Source organism: Halictus rubicundus, chromosome 13 (genome assembly GCF_050948215.1).
Source record: "Halictus rubicundus isolate RS-2024b chromosome 13, iyHalRubi1_principal, whole genome shotgun sequence".
Lineage (NCBI taxonomy): Eukaryota > Metazoa > Arthropoda > Insecta > Hymenoptera > Halictidae > Halictus > Halictus rubicundus.
The window spans coordinates 13,430,967-13,449,823 of record NC_135161.1 but is presented as its reverse complement, the minus strand read 5'-3'; the positions used below and the strand labels follow the sequence as shown (position 1 = coordinate 13,449,823).

The window sequence follows — 18,857 nt, the reverse complement described above, 5'->3', positions numbered from 1 at the left end:
AATCAGTGTAACCCGCTCGAATGGAAGGCCCTGCAGGTGCACAAAGAGACGCTATGCCGTTCGAAAAGCGAACAAAATATTACGTAAATTCCAAAAAACACGGACAGAAGCTGCTCCCCTGGTTCCGCGTGATTTTGCGCGGACGCGTATTTTTTTTCTTCTTTTTTCGCGCAAAGTCGGTCCAACGGTGCTCCCTCTATGCGAGGACCGTTTTCGATCGCCATTTCTTTTCGCCCGGTTTGATCACTGCGCGCTTTTTATTTCTTTCCGTTAACGCTTTTCGAGGCATTCTGAAAACATTTTCTCAATTGTTTTCAGTGATATCCAACCCTCCTATTAATTTTATTAATTTATCTTGTGAATGAACTACCATGCAAAAATAGTATTGACTAAAGGGGTTAAAACAAAATTAAAATAAAATTCTGTTGACTGAGTTACCATTAAATTATTGAACAGATCGAATAAAATTTTTACGAAAAATTCGTTACATCGTTGCACCGTTGTCTTTTATTCAACCTTGGCAGCTAAATTTAATCGGACTAATTCGCACAATGGGGCAAGTTTAATGAATCCGTTCTAAAATCGTGTTTCATTCTTCCATTACAGAAGATCTCTTTATAATTTCCAACGATAATATAAACTGTCCCAGACGACGTACCGGCCGGCATTATGAATTTCCCCGCGAGTTTTATTGCAAAAATGAAATTCTCGTATCAAAGTTTCAGGAGGCCGCCGGTAGAAAAGTTACAATTAATGCGGCGGGTTTAATCACACATAATAGCTCCGCCATTTTCGCCGAATATGCAGGAGGTCCGGTCTCCGCTCGAAATCCAACGTGGCTAGGACATCAATTTGCGCTATAGTATATACCGGTATAGCTGGTCCGTTCAATCTTCTTCGAACGCGTACTGCCGACGGAATCACATTCCTGGACGCGGCTCTGTTCCTCTCCCTCTCTCTCTCTCTCTCTCTCTCTCTCTCTCTCTCTCTCTCTCTCTCTCTCTCTCTCTCTCTCTCTCTCTCGTCTACCATCAGGAAAATTCACGGGGCTACTAAAGGTTTTCGCTAAATTATTCAGAGCCACGAGCCGACCCCCGTGGAAGGGCGATTTCCTTTCGAGTGATCGATCAATTAAGTCGACGACCATCCCCGAAACAATCGTGCTTTATTATCTGACAAATCCTGGTTTCCGTTTCATTGCGGTCGTTTGTCTTGTCACGCTCTACAACAACGTAACGGAATTTTTCATCCCTTTGATCGCGCGCAACACCGATAATAGATTGCCCCGCTGTATATTTTATTTATTCTTTACGGCTCTGACCGTGTAACCGGAAGTCAGACGGATTTTTTCAAAGTAACCCATTTCATGAAATAAGAAGTGTGGTTTCTGCTACGATTTTAAATTTCTGTACTGTATCTTATTTCTTCTTTAACATTTTTACAAACCTAATAAGAAGTCGTAACAATTCTAGGTGAAACTTGACCTGAGGAAACCAAAAATTTTTAACTTTGTTTCATGTAATCCTGTAGATCTTGACGAGAAAATGCCGAGAATCCTAGTTTCGATCCCAGGAGATCACCAGTTCAAAAGTTATGCGCGTGTAAAGACTTTTCAGCGTCTGTGACAGCTAAGGGCGCCGCCATGTTGGTGTATAGTGAGCGTCGCGCCTCGCTTAGCGCGCGGAGCCGCTAGATGGCACCGCGATCTTCGAGAGGAAACATCGAAATAGAATATTAAATAATTTGATTGCTCACTAAATTTCAATTTTGCAAAAGAATTTCAATCCCGAAGGAGGGTTTCGATAGCGGTAACAGTGACTTTCAGCCAATAGCCGCCGTCATTAATATCAATAATCCACGTACTTGGCAGGTTAACAGCCAGCAGTTAACTTCCCAACTTTCGAATTATTTCGGGTTCCGGGTCCGCAGTTACCGCTGGGTACACGTTTCCGCTTTCACGCCGTTACCACGTGCGAATGTGAATAATCCAAGTTCCATAATACAATAAATTCGTACAGTCGAAATTAGTTTTAGCTTCGCCAACACGCTCCGACGCTGATTCCATTGCGAAAATCTGGTCTATTATCTGTTCCTAGTTGCCAGTAAAACATTTCACTTCTTGGCTTCGCTCAATTTCAATAACCTTCGTAAAATAAAATTGAATAATTCCGAAAGAAAATCCCGCAGGAAGAAATCGCTTGTTAGAGAGAAGGTGTTGCTAATAATCGAAGCTTCTCTAAGTAACAGGTTAATGGCCAATAATCCGAGCTGTTGGGGCCACTCTAAACGGAATGAAAGCCCGAGTGATAAAAGGAGGCGAAAGACGTGCACGTGAAGCTGTCAGGGGCGCGGTGTTAACCCTTTGCACTCGAAGCCATTTTAACTCTGGAACGAAAAACTTCTTTCGACCTAGAATATTTCCCTTCTATGTATATTTTTTCATGCTATACATACGAAAATGGTGCAATTTACTCGTAGAGTATTGAGATGTTTAGTAATTTATTAAATACAAACAAATTTAATAATGTAAAAAATATTTTTAATAATGATACAGCAATTTTTAGTGGCGCCTTACAGTGGCCATTCGAGTGCTAAAGGTTAATTGGCGGAGGGTGGGGCACTTGGCATATCTGGAAACGGTTGAATTTTACGATTGGCGAAAAGAATATCGTCGTAAGATCGACTCCGTCTGCCGCGCCGGTGGAAATGACGCGCGCGATTCTCCCGGGTTCGATGTGTACAGGGGCTTTATGATATCGCGGTGTAATATCGAACGATATTTCCGTCACGTAAATTCGTAACGGCCCGTTCGACGGCGGAGAGAAAGAGAGTTGAGAATTCGATTGGGCAAAGGCGACCCGGTTCTCCGGGGGTTGAAATGTGGCGAACGGATCTGTACGTATACACACCGGGGGCAAAGGAGCACGCTTAGAAACCGGCTTTCCACGTTTTAAACAGTGGTTTTGACACTTTGACTGGCCGTCCCGCCGGGCCAGACCCTGGCAAACTGCGACAACAGATTTGTTTAACGACCCGACTACTTGGGGAGCTGTTAACCACTCGTTCGACGGCCCCTAAATTGTCCCCGAAACTTTATCGAAAGCGAAATTCCGCTGGAAACAGTCTCTCGACATTTTTATTCGAATTATTTCACCCATTTTCATCACTAGCGTTTATATACGATCAATTTTCCTGGTCACTATTCGTTAGCTAAATAATAGAAATAGAGGGTGTTGTTGGGGATGAAAGTAGTGATTCTGATTTTTTCTTCTAATGCTGAAATATGAAGCTGTTTTGCTTGCAGTAATTTTTGTACTTAAATATAATAAAAGAAATGTTTGGTGATAAAGGCCTTCTTTTCATATTTCCTTCGGATGCAAAATAATACGCTTATTTAATAGTATGTCTTGTACGGTGAAGCTTAAAGGAATCAGGTTACGTTAATGAAACCGTGAAATTGTTAATGGTTAATAAACTGTGCGAGGTATTTTTGCGAATGTTTTAGAATCAATTAACCCAGATCCGTATCTCGAGGTAAATCGTTTTCCTCGGTCCTCTAATTATGTTTATGAGATGAAACCGATGCTTCTAATTGGGAAATAAGCTGTACACAAATGTATGCTAACGAGAGACCCAGATTTTCGATTTACGAGGCAGCGGTGAGCTAAAAATCAGAATTTATGAGGAAGCAATACTCCGAGGCACAAACCGGAAGTTTCTTTGGAACGGGAACTTTCTTTGCAAACTCCTCTATAAGTGAAACTTGAGACCTGCATAATTGACGTAGAATTTCGAGCAACCGGGAACCGTTCAACGCCGAGACTGGTGAATTTTCTTTTTTTTTTTCTTTCTTTTATCGTATAATCACTTTGCAAATGGATGATAAATGACATGTATATCGCGACGCGGTACTATGCCGCGCACGTTCAATCCTACGAAATGCACATACTTAACACGATTTCGATCCACGAGCGAATTTATGGTCCCGATAACTTTCAACATTCAGCAACACGGTTCTACATCGAACGCGTTACACGAAATAAATGAGAATTGTTTATTAACCGTGTAGACCACAAATCTTCGAAACTGATAATACGTTTTACAACTGTGGATTTGTTTGCCAGGTAAAATTCGTAACTACTACAGTTAAAAAGCTTCAGAGAAAGTTTTTACAGGATTTCCTTTGATTAATTATGCCGGACACTGCGCGTTTAATTAAATTGGACGAGATCAGATTACTTATATGCACGCCCGGCATTAAAAATGGCAATACACGACACTGGCTTTTGGGAAGTCTGTAATTTCTCTTTGTTCCCGCGGTTTAATTTTGAATAAAAGAGGTGGATGATTAAACTCGTTGTTGCCGTAAATTATGAGTGAAAAAGGTAAGTCACGTTTCAGAAAATATTGCAACAGCGATATTCTCGAAGAGATTAAACTGGAAATAAAATATTACAAAATTCTGCAGAATCTCGAATTAGTCTGATAATATTTTTATGTTCCAACAATCCTTTCTTTAAATTTTATCCTATATTCAATAAAGATTCTATATTAGGTCGCTACTCTATTAAATTAAAAAATTTTGCTTAGATAAAATTAAATTCAGTATTAAATTAAATTGGATATTAAATTGAAAATATTTTTGCTGCACAATCCCCAAACCCTGATCAAACAATTAACAACAGATGCTAAGGACTGCACCCCCCACCCCTCCCTCCTCCGCAACGTTCTGCCCCGGCAGCAAAGAGTAAAACATCAAAACTGCAAACTAATTTGCACATGGTGTTCTCCGGCGGGAGTTAATACAGTCCGGGGCCATACAAATTTTTATCGAACCGTCTGTATCGTGCGTCACCGTGGAACTCCGCGCCGTATCAATCGCCGTCGCACACAGACTAAAAAAAGCGATCGAAAGAGAGCGAGAGAAAGAGAAAGAGAGAAAGTGATAGTGCGTGATCGCGTCGCCGGGCTCAATTTACCGAAAGCAATGAATTTTTACCATACGTGACATTACGCGGTTATTTACAAAATGCTCGCACGCGAGCGATGCTCATCGTGCGATCGTTTATTTCCACCGGTTGCGCGCGCGCGCGCTCGCTCGAATGTAATGAATTTTTATTGGCCACTCGCGGCACACACGTCGGTTGTATCGAACACGGCATTTTTTATCGTCGAATCATCGACCGACGGATACGTCATTTGCCAAACGCAATGGATTTTTAGCGAGTCCGTCGACGGTCGGCGTCGTCGTCGACGTCGACGTCGGTGGTTAACGAACGATCAAACGATTGACCATGGGAGAGCGACCGGCCTCGGTCACTCTCGACATTTTTATTTTTAATTGGGCTTCTCAAACTAATTAATTCTCGTACCCCACCTCCTCTCTCTCTCCTTCTCCCCACCCTCTCGATACCGCTTTCTCGCTCTCGTCGACGCGACAGAGAAAGTAACGATGGGAAAAAAAAACTCCATTGACGAACGCGCCCGGGAAAGACTCGTAATTTATGGTCGGCGTAAATGATCACGTATAAAATACTTTTTGCGCTGTCTGCCGCCGCCGAACCCCGACCACCGGTTTTGAAAAACTCCATTGATTGATGTCGATCGATTGGCTTTGTTGTACTCGGTCACGCACTAGAGGCGTCCTCTCCTGTCCCTATCATATTCCTACACGGGAAAAAGAACAATTTTCGAAGAGGAATTTTCACACCCTTTTTTTCCGCGGTTTCCGTCGCAGTCGGACTTGTTCAGACACTAAATTTCACTATATGAATTTCTCTACAATTTTTACCTCAAACTGGGCTCAGAAATATTTTCTAATATTTCTTTAAGCCCCACAAGTAAACTCCGAATTTTTTCCAAGAAAAAGTAAGTCAAAACGAATTTAAGAATATTCCATTATTTTCATTTCACTTAGTTTTCTCATTAATATGAAATACAAAAGATTTGAGTACAAAATTCTAATTTTAATAGACGGGCAATAAAATATTTTTTAACACTAGTATTATTTGTTGCAAGGTCTCTCCGTATATCTCCAAAAAATCAAAAACATTGAAATATAGTTTACGCCAACAGTATTCCTAAACGATAGGAACATAATTTTGCCCAGAACAGTGATCTCGACAGCATAATTACCTCCACGATTCTACGCACCAAATACGCGTCCATCAGAGCCCGGAGCATAGCGCTCTAACTTTACCATAAAATCTCGCCTAACTCCCATCGAGCGTGTCCCCCCTCCTCGAAAACAACCGTGTACGACCAGCAACAAAACAATCACAGTCCTCTCACTGTTAATAAACTTCACCGGAACCGTTCAACACAGAGATCAATCAGAAGGAACGGAGCTTTCTCCCGTTTAAGTGGCGAAAGCTCCTTTCCTCCGACACACAATCCAAGATGATCTCTCATACTCCTCGAGTTTCATTTTCCACACTAAAACCACAGCGTGATGCTCCCCGGGGGGGGGGGGTGGTCGGGACGTTTAGTATACCTCTGGCAACACATCCAGGACTCGCTAAGTCGTTTCGGAATATGAAATGAAACCACCAGTCAACAAGTCGCACTGCCACCTTTTAATCAGATCGTGCGGCTAAGGTGATTAACTCTTTCAGTGTCCGATCAACCCCCATAGTGTCGGAACTGCGATCCTCGACCAGGTCGATAACGTTTCGCATAAGCCTAAATACCGACCATGTTTAGCAGCAAATTAGGGGAGCCAAAAAAGTGTTCAAAAAATTAATGAGGATTTTCACTATTTTTGGCAGGGTCGAGATAGTTGTGGATAGACACTTTCAATATTACGTGGTAATTTTATATCCCATATGTGTAAATTTTCGAATCATTTTAAAGCGTTTGTCAACTCCGGCTAGAACGACGTTTCACATTGATACTTGCTGTCAAGGACAAATTATGATAGTCTCAACCCCTCGGCTGATCGAGTCAGACTAGTAATAAAGATTCTGAACAGAGTCCAATAAATATGTTATTAATTTCCTTTAAATTAAAATTCTATTCGACATACAGCAGAATAGAAAAATCATCGAATAAATATAAATTTTCTTTTTCCCGTGAAACTCTGAACGACGAAGAGTTTCTAAAACTTAAAACCACAAAATAAATGGTAGTACTCACACGTGTGTGTTTCATGAGCAATTTGCGTACATTTCGGAGAGATATTAATACCAACACTGACCACAATTAATTACTCGTCTAGACTCTACCTGTCGAGTTCCAAATCTGAGGCACTTGTGTGTGAAAAACGGAAGGGATTGTTCGCACTTTTCGGCTTTAGTGAAGCATGGCTTACCTCTGGCGTCCGATTTCAGAGCTTGTCCCGCAACCCCAACATCACATTAGGCACGCGGCAACCATGAACCGGCACTGAAAACTCGCGCAAAAGCACCCGGAAGGGGTGGTGTGATGAAAACAGCCGGAATGGAAAACCGTGATACACGAATGACTCGCCGGGTGCGACTGACAGTACCGTGTTGCTCCACGTGGGCTCCGACCACCCCATGGAACCACTACAACGACGAACGGGACGCCCACCTACGGGAATTACGCGCACACAGACGAAACAAACGGGAGGGGGCTGGGATCATGCGCACTCGCGCCGGAGCTTTCGCGGATTCGAACTTCCACTCTCTCTCTCTCTCTCTTCCCCTTTTTCTTGTTAAACGCGTAATTAGCGTTATTTCGCGGCTTTCGTGGCCGATAATTGGTTATGGAACGCATTTACCTAACCGCCCCCGCTTTGCCTCCTACTTGCCAACTTCCGTTCCCCTAAATGGCTTTCTTACTGACTGTCACGTATCGGGGAACCACGGGGCTCACGAAATCCTTCGCGTTTTGCTGCTTTGAGCTCGCCACTGTTGGCAAACTATTTACCATTATTTGCGTTAACGACCGCATACCGGTAAAATTGTACTCGAAACGAGAAATAACGAGAAATATTATCTCGAGGCTCTTTCTTCAGGAATTTATTTATTATTTACGGACAGTAAAGAAAAATAATCTTCGCCACTTTCTTAAAAATAATGAACTACGTCCTGCAATTAACGCAATTTTTGCATAAAAGTCCGCAGTCTATGAATTTCTGTCAGCGGAACGCACTTTTCTTTTTGCCTAGTTATAATGGTCCGCAAATTTGCGCGTGCTGCGAGTTACGAAGATTGTTATTCGGATAGCGTTCCATTGATAATCAGTCGTCTATTGAACGCCATGACGCAATCGACTCAATCGAATCTGTTTGAAAAGCAATCCTAACCCTATTTCGAACTAAATTTGTTTCCAACATTTTCCCGGTTTAATGTCTCGTTATCCGGGAAGTTCGGCATTTTGAATGTCGATGGCGTACTCCTGAAATGTTGTTAGAGTACGATTTTAATCGCTCTTTCTCTCTTTTTATATATATGAATAATAATTTCTTCACTTGTAACAATACTCGTGCGTTGTTTCCAATTGAAACATACTTCGGTACTTCGTTTGCAGTTCTGAATTATAGAAATTCATTACGTTTAATTGGAACCATTTCCATCATGGACATTTCGACGGCCAGTGCAGTTTAATGATTGCAAAACATTTCATGCTGCACACGCCATTTATTCGTAACCTTGGGACGCAGCATGATCAAAAATGAATTACCCTCCTTTGTGGATATGCGTGTCCATTAATTACACTTTCAATTAAATTCTGAATAACATGCGTAAACGGGAAATATCGATCTATTGTTGCACTGTAATTTTTGTTTAATTAAATATTCCGAGGAAGTGTGTACACTGTAGGAGGAATCGCAGTGAAAATATAATTTCCATTAAAATTATGGACAGAGGAAATTTTCCACGATAGAATCACTAATGATAACCGTGGTTATTAGATTGCAAATATTTCTAAATTTATAACCAATTTAGGACACAGTCGACTTTAGTAGTCAATTACATCTTTCAAATTATGCCTGCGGGATTCATTTAAATTCGTACAAGTAACGAAGTTTGTGGCAAGATATGAAAAATTGCTATATTTTTCTTAATTCCCAGTAATCGCAATTTTCTAAAAATTCTTTAATGCTTCTAGATTTTCTCTTGGATCACTTTCGAAATAGTTACCGCATTCAGAGGGGTGTCCTTTTGGAGAGTAATGAGGATCAGAAACGGATTCTATAAGATCGAGTGACGCTTTCAGAAAAATTCGATGACGCTCACGTGGGTGGATGGACCATTGTCTATCGTCGGCGTTAGGTTAGCCGCCCCCCCCCCCTATCTCGAAAGAAGGGAGAAAAGGCTTGCGCCGGTGTTTGAAGGGGGTGGAGCGGTGGAGACCACTAATTACCAAGGCTTGTCTAAGTCGTTAAAGAGGCTATCGGGTCTACTTCTTTTAGCTCGGACCGGCTTCCATCTCCTGGATGATCTGCACCCTTTTGCAGCAGCGTTCAGGCCGCTGGTCTGCATTCAGGCCGCAGCCAGGCGAAACGGGAAAGGCTCCGTTTCTATCTGAAGCGTGTTAATTAGACGCGCCTTTGTTTCCTTCCGGAGGAAGCCTCGAACGAGGCAAATATGAACGGGCGGGACGCGGACGACCCTCCGAATTTTGTCTCCCTGCGCCGGTGTCGCAATCGCTGTTACGACGAATTATTTATGCTGTGGGAACGTATGAAAGCTTCATAAGGGGAATATCAGACGGGGCTTTCAATTCGGCTGCTGCTGCTACACCGTTTCTACCTGACGTCAGGACACGGGAACTTTTGACAATCCAAACGATGTCCAAATTGATAATGCGCCTGTCCATCGTTAAACCGCGCTAATTATTTACCCTTCCACAACTTAATTACACGACCACTATTTGCCAGGCTTGCGTGTAGGCAATGTGCTCGGCCTTCGTACAAGACAGCATCCGGAAACTGCTAATTGGAATATAAAATAATTGAATTGTAAAATATTGGATTACAAAATTACTTCACCGCCAGAAAATATTCGATTACAAAATCAATTCTTGCGGGCAAAGAAAAATATTATATCGGGTCACAAAATTATGCAAATAGAAAAGTTACCGAATTCACGTGATATCGCGTAGAATGTTTGGTGACAAAAATGATTTCCCCGTGGAATGTCGTTTGGAGGATCTACCTAACAGCGTGTGCGAATTCGATCATCGTCAAAGGATGTTTCCAAGCCAGCACTTAACGCGGCAAGTTCCTTATATCATTCAAGAAAGACACGCTTCTTCGGAACGAAGTGGAACGCACTTGGTATTACATCAGGGTCCAGGTAAAATCTTCTCCCTTTAACCCAGCCCTTTCGCCCTTTCGCTTTCTCTTCCCGCTTCCTTGATCTTTCCCTTTCTTCCTTTGTTCAGCTGGGGAACGGAGAGACGGTCGAAAATCTCGGAAAGCTCTCCGTGAAGCTCCGCCTCGGGAACAAGCTCGGTGTTTACAGTTCAATTATCCGTGGCATCGCCCCATGCAATTATTAGTATTTGCATGATTCAGTAACCGAAGGAGCACGCCTCGGCTCGTCTGGAGGTGTCTCTGATTCGTTCGCCATTATCGCAGTATACTGATCCGTGGTACCTCACAGCAGAGTCGCTAAATGAGGGGAGGGAGCAGGAACTGAGGGGAGTACGGTTACCCTCTCTCTGCCGGATTTGTCACGTGACCATACAGTGGCGGAAGCGTGGGGGAATAGGTAGAAGGGGAAGTTAGAGTGGGGAGACAAGTCTCGATCTGGCGACACTGTGTCATCCGAAATAATTATAATCAAATGACCGGTTCCAGATTTTTTACTTTAAATTATTGAAGTGACGCTTTCGCGAGAAGCAAATAAATTACCAAATATGATAATATGAAAATATTATATTTCTGCATCACGCGAGACTCCTCGGTTAAAGAGGTATTAAAAATTCGAGGAACAATTTGCGGTCGAGCGATCGCGTTCACATTGGATAACTTTGAATGGCAGAAGAAGACAGCGCTGCTGGAAGCGAAGATTTTTAAGACGAACACGAACGCAATAGTTATTCTATAGAAAAGTCGAAGAAAGATGAAACGCGTCACGTTCCGCAATGAGAAAGGCTTTCCCTCCTTGCAGTTTGCACTGGATGCTGAAGCTGCGCGTTTTAACGAGCACAGAAATATTCCACTTTCCCAACCCGCGCCTCCCCCCCCCCTCCTCCTCCCCATTCGCCTCCTCCGTCCTTCTTTGTTTCTTCCTTTCGCTCGTTTCCGTTCCCTCCATCGATTTGTGGAATTTCCCGGAATATTACACCGGGGTTTCGTTTTCCGAGTTTTTCTTCTCCCTAAAGGGAGATTCTTTTCAATTCTGTCGTCCCTTTCTTATGATTCCTTTTTCGCCTTCATTTGCCTACCACTCCGGCGGATCCTTGAATTGCCCGGTCGATTAATCGATTAAGGGCGCACTAATGGCTCCAAATTCCCTTGAATGATACTAAAGCTGAAAATCTGATTGATTCAACGACCCTCTCTCTTTCTTTTTTCGCTTTAATGCGATTTCAGAAATTCGCGATCTCACCCCTCCCCTTCTCATAAATAAAATATCGCTAACGGTCGGTCCTCAATTCGTACAATATCTGTCATTTTATACGTTAGACTGTTTTAAACTTTAACCCCATTTTTTGACCTTAATTTTTATAGCGACATTAACAACGTTTTACAGTTGAAATAGTTGAGCCAATTGTTGTATTACCACAACCCCATGATCGATCTGGAAACTCTCCCGTGAGACGCGCGAATTCAATATGGCCGCCGGCACGGATCATTTCCCGATTTCATCCAACCATGACTTTCATAAACGCGTGTAAATACTTCACTCCTGAGCTTGTCAACGACCAAAATCCTGTGAGCGTGGCATAAATATGAATTCAGCTAACATATTACAGCTCGAAAGAAATTTATCGTTCACGCCTCATCAATCATTTCATTAGAACGTGGAGCGTCAATAACGTTTATGCTCTGTTACAGTGTTGAGTTACACCCCGACAACCGAGGTGCGTGGAATACATGAATATTTATTGCATTCTCGAGCAGCACACTTTATTGTTTTCGCATAATTTATTTTAAACCATGCAATTTATATTCAATATCAATTATCACAGTGTGCGTGGTGTGACGTTTTGCATAAACATCTAATCCAATTTCTCACATTTACAAATTTCTGTTTATTCCGATGGTTTATGCGTTTCCCTATAATTACACAACTTGAGACTCCTAATATTATTATTATTTATTGCTGTAAACCGTATAGGGTGGACACCTAATTTTCTATTTTCGAATTTTATATTTTTATAAAACTAATTTACTTTCTGAAACTAACTTTCTGGAATCAAATTATGATTTAATGGGGTCGTTAATGGTATTTTTGCTGCCCAAGCTCTTCGCTTGAGATAAGATCTGATGCGTTATTAGTTCCATGATTCCCCGAAGTAGCTCGATTCGAAATATGAACAGTCTTGTAAAAGACTGTCAGGAAATTATGTGTTATCTCACATGTCCCTTCCTATCGACCCTTAACCTTCGTAATGTTCTGTCCAAAATCGTCGGAAGAATCAGCAAAAGGAGGGAGAAATTGGTTCGGAAAGATCCTTCCGCGGCATCAAGAAAGAGATTAAAGTGCTGTTATTCCCCTGTTTTCCCGTCGGAAATGAGCTAGCAAAATCGATCGTGAACCGATATTTTGGAACTTTATGAGCACGACGATGAGGTCACCGCCGATATTGACCACAAGCTGCGTCCTATTTTCATTTTTGACCCAAATACCATTCGAAATCACCCTAAACAAGGCTCCTGCATCACTCGGAGCACACAATTTTACGGTTATAGTCTTTCCTCGTAATTTTCATTTCTCTTGCCTCATCATACACAATTTTCGATTCACTGCTTGTCAAACTTCATGATTCAATTTTCTCTTGCACCCCCCGTAATACACAATTCTAAATTTATATTGTTGCTTGTCAACCTTCATAATTTTAATTCCCCTTGCACCCTCCATAATACACAATTCTAAATTTAGATTGTTGTTTATCAACCTTCATAATTTTAATTCCCCTCTCGCACCCCCCCCTAGTACACAATTCTAAATTTGTATTGTTGTTTGTCAACCTTCATAATTTTAATTTCTACCGTATAGTGTTCAGTATATTCAATAATTTGTTCCAAAAATTCATTAGAATCTTATACACATTTTCAGTGAAATAGTCGGCGCAAAAGAGTAAATATAGCGTGTAACAAAGGGAAGGAAGGGATTATCATTGGAACATTGACTCAGCACCCTACGGCCCTACGGTCCACGGATCACTGATTTTATTAAGGCTTGAGTCATTGACATTTATACTGCAGCGTTCGATCATCGCTTCATGCACAAAAGACTCCGCTCCTTCGCTGTCTATAATTAAATTATTACCAGACAGAAATGAATAGTCGCTTTTCTGATACTAAATTTATTTAGAAATTAAGTTTCAATTCCTCGAAAAAAGAAAACCCATTTCAGAGCGATCTTAAACGAGCATAATTGAAATCGTCGAACTCTCGGCAAGTCGCCAAAAAGAAAAATTCAATTGCGAGCACACGCAAAAGTGTTTGTACATGGAATTTTTCATTGGATCGTCGAGCGAACGAGCGAGGGGGCTCCTCTTTCGCTGACAATTGTCTTATCTGACATCTACAGTCTTCGCGAGGAGCCGTTATCGCTCGAATTCGGGACGATTTCACCCACACCCCCTGCGAACGATCTGATATTCACCAAGTTCGGGAACAAATGGGGAAAGCCGGCTAACTGCGCCGTTGGCAGCAGTCAAGTTTGCCCATTCGAATTTCAACGACAACGGTCAATGACGCAGCTATCCTGTCCTCGTAAAACCGTCGATCCGTGGGACGGACATGCGAAGACGAACAGCGTTTCCGCAGAACTAATTTCCGTGAGAGAACCGGGGGAAAACGGTGACATTAATCTGCAGCGAGATACCCCGAGTGCTACGCTCCGACGTTCTTCTGATTACCGATTGCTCTTTGTTCCTGCCGCCGATGTCCTCGGCGAATTAACATCGCTCGTCGAAATTTTGAATTTCTTGCTTTTGACAACGCCCTATTTCAATTCAATAATCTTTTAATCACACTAAATCTCATCCGAGCACACAATAGAATTTTTCAGATTATTCAATCGAATCGTTACAAGAAGCCCGGGAAATATCAGTCGAGCACTACTTTCAATCCAATTAATATTTTTACGTGGACAAAATACTCTAAATTCCAGAAATGTACAGGGCGGTCGGTAACTGGTGGTAGAATTGAAAAATAAGTCGAAAATGTAGAGTAAAATTGATTTACAAGAGGCTTTGTTTCCGAGAAAAATGTGTCAGGTGCTTAAGTAGAATAGGTGGGTCATGGTCAGACACGTCGGACGAAATAAAAGCAATTTAGTATATTTAAGAAATTCTCGGAACTATGCAACCCCCTAACCTCATCCTCGGTTTGGGAAAATGGCTGCCACGTCCTTCTTAAAATTTTTAATAAATACTGTTTAAACATTCTCTACAGGGTGTCCCACCGTCACAGGAGCCCAGCGACCCGAAAATAGGATTTATTATGATTCCGTTCATTCGCGTAGGATAGCGTACATCGAAATCTCGTCCCCGATGATTCGAGTCGCTGGTTTCCATCGAAGGGCGTAGTTCGCGCCCCCTGCCCGCCCGCTGCGAGTAAAAGGGGATGACGGACGCGCGCGGACGCATTGAGGAATCGCATCGACAGTAGACCGCTGCCAGGAAAACAGTTTTGCAGGAAACGCGAATGGGACACGGAGAGGAGCATGGGGTGGAGCATGGTAGTCGAAGGAGAAAAACCGGAAGCGGGGACCACCCGCCATGGGTTTTCTTTATTGCGAACGACGGGGTTCTCGTCGCGTTGGTAGATCGGCAAGGTGGAGAAACTCGTGCGAGGGTGCCAAGCCACTCGTTTTACATCGCATAAAGAGCCCCGCTAGGCTTCGAGTGTACATATTTTTTTCGGGCCACTTTTTCCACCGGCGGACTCTTAAATTGGCTGTTGATCAAAGAATCCGAGCTGAGAAACGACTGTACATCTTTTTTTTTTTTTACTTCTTACGACAGACCTTATTCTCCCGAACGGCGTATAAATTACAAACGCCGTTTCGGCCCTCGGCTGGACTGTAAATTAGCCGGCAGTTTGTTTACCGAATCTCAGAATGGACTTTATTTTTGATTTACGACACTTCTCCGGTGGGAAATGGCACGAAAAAAGAAATAATCAACACTTTTTGATTGTCAATGATAGCAAGTGCAAATGCAATCGGGACTGCGAAACCCTTGATCATATAATATGGCAATGCGAATTGTATAATCCACAAAGACGCAAGCTAACCCTACTTAGTATGGGCCTTCAACTACCTCTTAATGTAGACACACTCATAGCGAAGCCGAATATTGAAGCTTGCCTTAGTATTCATTCCTTTTCCAAAAATTGCAATCTACATATTTAGTATTAACGGACATTGTTATCGTATTCACTTGTATTATCCCTTTGCACTCGAGTGGTGACTCTGAAGCACCGCTAGCAATTATTGTGGCATTATTTCAAAGAAATATTTGTTACATTACAAAATTTGTATTTAATAGATTACTAAACATTGAAATATTATATGTGGAAATCGGATCAGTTTCGTATGAATAAAATGGAAATATTCTAAGACGGAAGAAAAATTTAGATTTAGAATGAATATAGCGCCGAGTGCAAAGGGTTATTATTGTATTCTTCTTGTTCTATCTCGGTATTCTATATTATTGTACCCACTTATATTATTCCTGTAAAGCAGAATAAACCCAGAAGGGTTTCAAATGCTTAATAATAAAAAAGAAAAAAAACACTTTTTGATCCACTGTACGGATTTAGATGACTCATCTCTCTCTCTCTCTCTCTCTCTCTCTCTCTCTCTGTCGCCGGCTAGAACAAGTCCGGAACCAGGAATAATAGAAAGAGAAAAATATATCCAACAGATGTTCGGATTTCGTGGGTGGCGAAAGTTCGTCGTCCGGGGAGAGAGTTCACTGCAGAAGTGTCTGTTGTGTCCTGTGTGAAATATTAGGTCACATCCGGGGAACACCTGACAATCTGTACAGTCGGGTCGTCGAGAGTTTCGGGATGCGTGCCAAGTGCCCGCTTTGTTTCGAAAGCTCGCGAAGTAGGAGTTAAAAGGAGCGAAAGGAGAAGCGAACGGGAAGAAGGAGGAGGAGGAGGAGGAGGAGGAGGAGGAGGAGTAGAGGAATGAAAGGGTACGTCGGTGGTAATCGTGCCTTTCTTTGTTTCTGTAGTTAAAAGCTATTACACCGCGATCGAATGCACTTAAAGCGTCAGCCTCCAGTATTTTCTGTTCTCCTCGCTCTCCCACCCTCTCCTCCCTCCCCGCCCCACCCCGCCCCGTATCTCTCTTCTTTACGAGCGCAAATTACGAACGAGTTAAAGATAAATCGACTGCGATCCCTCGCTCTAGTTTATCGCGGGGAGGGGGAAAAAAAAACTTGATTTCACTGTACCCTCGGCAATTACCCGTCAAATTCGTTATGAAAATGCTCGAAATACTTGACCCCCCCCCAGCCTCTGCCGGCGCGAGCACTCCGAAAGCTGATCGAGACGTCGAGCGTGCTCGTCGGATCGAATTATTCGGTCATCTCGCCGGTAATGCGAACTCTGTTGCATACTTTTCGAAGGTGGAACGCCGAAAACGGCGACATTAGTAACTTTTGTGTGATTTTTGACTAGGTTTCGACATTCATTTTTATTTTGGCGTATCCAGATGAACCGAATTTTAGTAACACATCTTGCGCGGCAAGCGACTAAAGTCGTTTTTCACGGATCATTGATGGATTATCGTTATCGATGGGTTTTTGTGATGTTTTCACAATAAAATCGGATAGACACGCGTTGCAAAAATACAAAACGTGCGTCGCAAGAATGAATGCAACACGGTAAGACTTTTGCGGCAAAGTGCCCGCGCAAGATGTGTTAAGATCTTCAGAATTTAAAAGGGTTGAAACGGCATCCCCTATAATACAAAAATTTCTAGTTTCGCTTTCATTAATTAAATTGCCCCGACTTTGTAAGAATCCCTGGGAATGATATTCTACTGTTTCGTGAATATTTAGGACTGTTTCATAAATTCGAATTCGGTGAAGTTATTTGATAAAATATTAAAAAAAAAAAAAAAAGAAATGTTGAGACTTCTTGGCTGGCTTAAAGCTGGTGGGTCGTAAGCGGCAGACCGGCACGTGGCTGACGTAATTTAGAGTCGCAGAAGTGTCCTCGTGCAGCCGATTGCTTTTGTCGCGGGCTGCGGCGACCGAAACACGGAGCGCACGCTTTCGACTACAAGCGTCGGACATGTTTATCTTCCTGTCAAAACAATACCGCTGTGTTCCGATATCATTGTTCCGAATGACGTATGTACGTATGCGCCGGTCCGGAGCCGTGCTTTAAACCTTTTAAACCTGTCCAGAGGGCAACCGTACCCTTTTCTATAGCGTCTACAGTAATGGGTTAGAAAAGGCTCTTAGCGAGTGCTTTAGGTAGGCGTTCTCGATCGCAATGTAGTACCTTTTAACCGCGGAAAAAGGCAAAAGGAACCGGGAAATGTACCTCCTGTCTTTCACCGGCTTCTCGCCGCCTTTCCTCCTTCTTGTTTACCTTCTTTGTGCCTCCTTTTCCTTGAACAGCGACTCTTTCATTATATTGTCAATTCGAAACGCTCCTTCCGCCGAAAAATTATTAGGTTGGGGAAAAAGAGATCCATTATTTTTCCGGTAGATGGCTGTAACGATCGATATCTCGAAAAGTATCGATCAAACAATTTCAGATTTATGCTCGTTGGAAAGGTGACATTTCGCACTAAAAAAAATTCTAATTGCTGTTTTTTGTTTGGTCCATTCGGTTGTGAGTTACAGGGTGTTAAAGATGGAAGTCGACAAAGAGAAAATTCGGTACATTTTACAGCAGGGACCAAGACTTCTACGAGAGAGGCGTTATGAAACTACCTTTAAAATGGCAACAAATCGGACAATCCGAAACACGTTAAATAAAGTCTTGAGGTTAACGTAAAAGTAATGGATTTCTTGTTCCCCAACCTAATATCGTATACTCCGTTCACGGTCGGGCAGAAAATGAAGTGAAAACCTTTCGAAAATTTTACTTATGCCAGAGATTGCAAATAAAAAGGGGGAGATTCTATTTTTCCAGAACGATTCAACGCGCAGACTTTGCCTAGAGTTTCGCCGCTATTTTCGGGGGGGGGGGTGAATTGGGGATGGTTCCCCGAGAGGACATGTCGAAGAAGCAAATTATCCCGGTAAATGACGGGCCCCCGTTCCCTTGACCTTTTACCGGCGGTATCGTGAGCAGCGCGCATTTAAAATTTACATGGCCGCTCGTCAGAAGTTCAATTTATTTTCGACGCGGCGGGTGCGCCGTTCGCAGTTTTATTAGTATTTACGAAGCGGCGGAAGGCGGAGGCGATACGATGCGCAAAGTAAAAGTTGAACCGGCCGCTGTTTGGCCGCCGTTCAACGGTCCCGTAGCAAGGCATCAACCGGATCCGATACATTACTTCGGATTAATATTTCCTAGCCCTGCCACCTGCCGAACACATAAATTTACCTGAAAGCGAGCACACACGTTCGAAGTCCTTCCGGCTTGGTGCCGGGAAACTGACCGCTAACACGAAACAACTCCTGAAAGCGAAGATAGTAAAAACGACAAAATACAGCGAAATATTTGATCGCTAATGGTAATTAAAGTCTGCAGGAAAAAAAGCAAGTAAAAGTTAACGCGTTGTGTATGCTTT

General features: G+C 42.6%; 1 protein-coding gene across 1 annotated transcript in view; it reads right to left on the bottom strand.

Moving 5' to 3' along the window:
* Nucleotides 1-7,441, bottom strand: part of LOC143360296 (EGFR adapter protein) — a 162,942-nt gene extending 155,501 nt beyond the window's left edge. The window contains exon 1 of the mRNA XM_076799014.1: nt 7,310-7,441. The gene's annotated coding sequence lies outside the window, so the exon portion shown is untranslated. The remainder of the gene's footprint in view (nt 1-7,309) is intronic.
* Nucleotides 7,442-18,857: the final 11,416 nt, after the last annotated feature.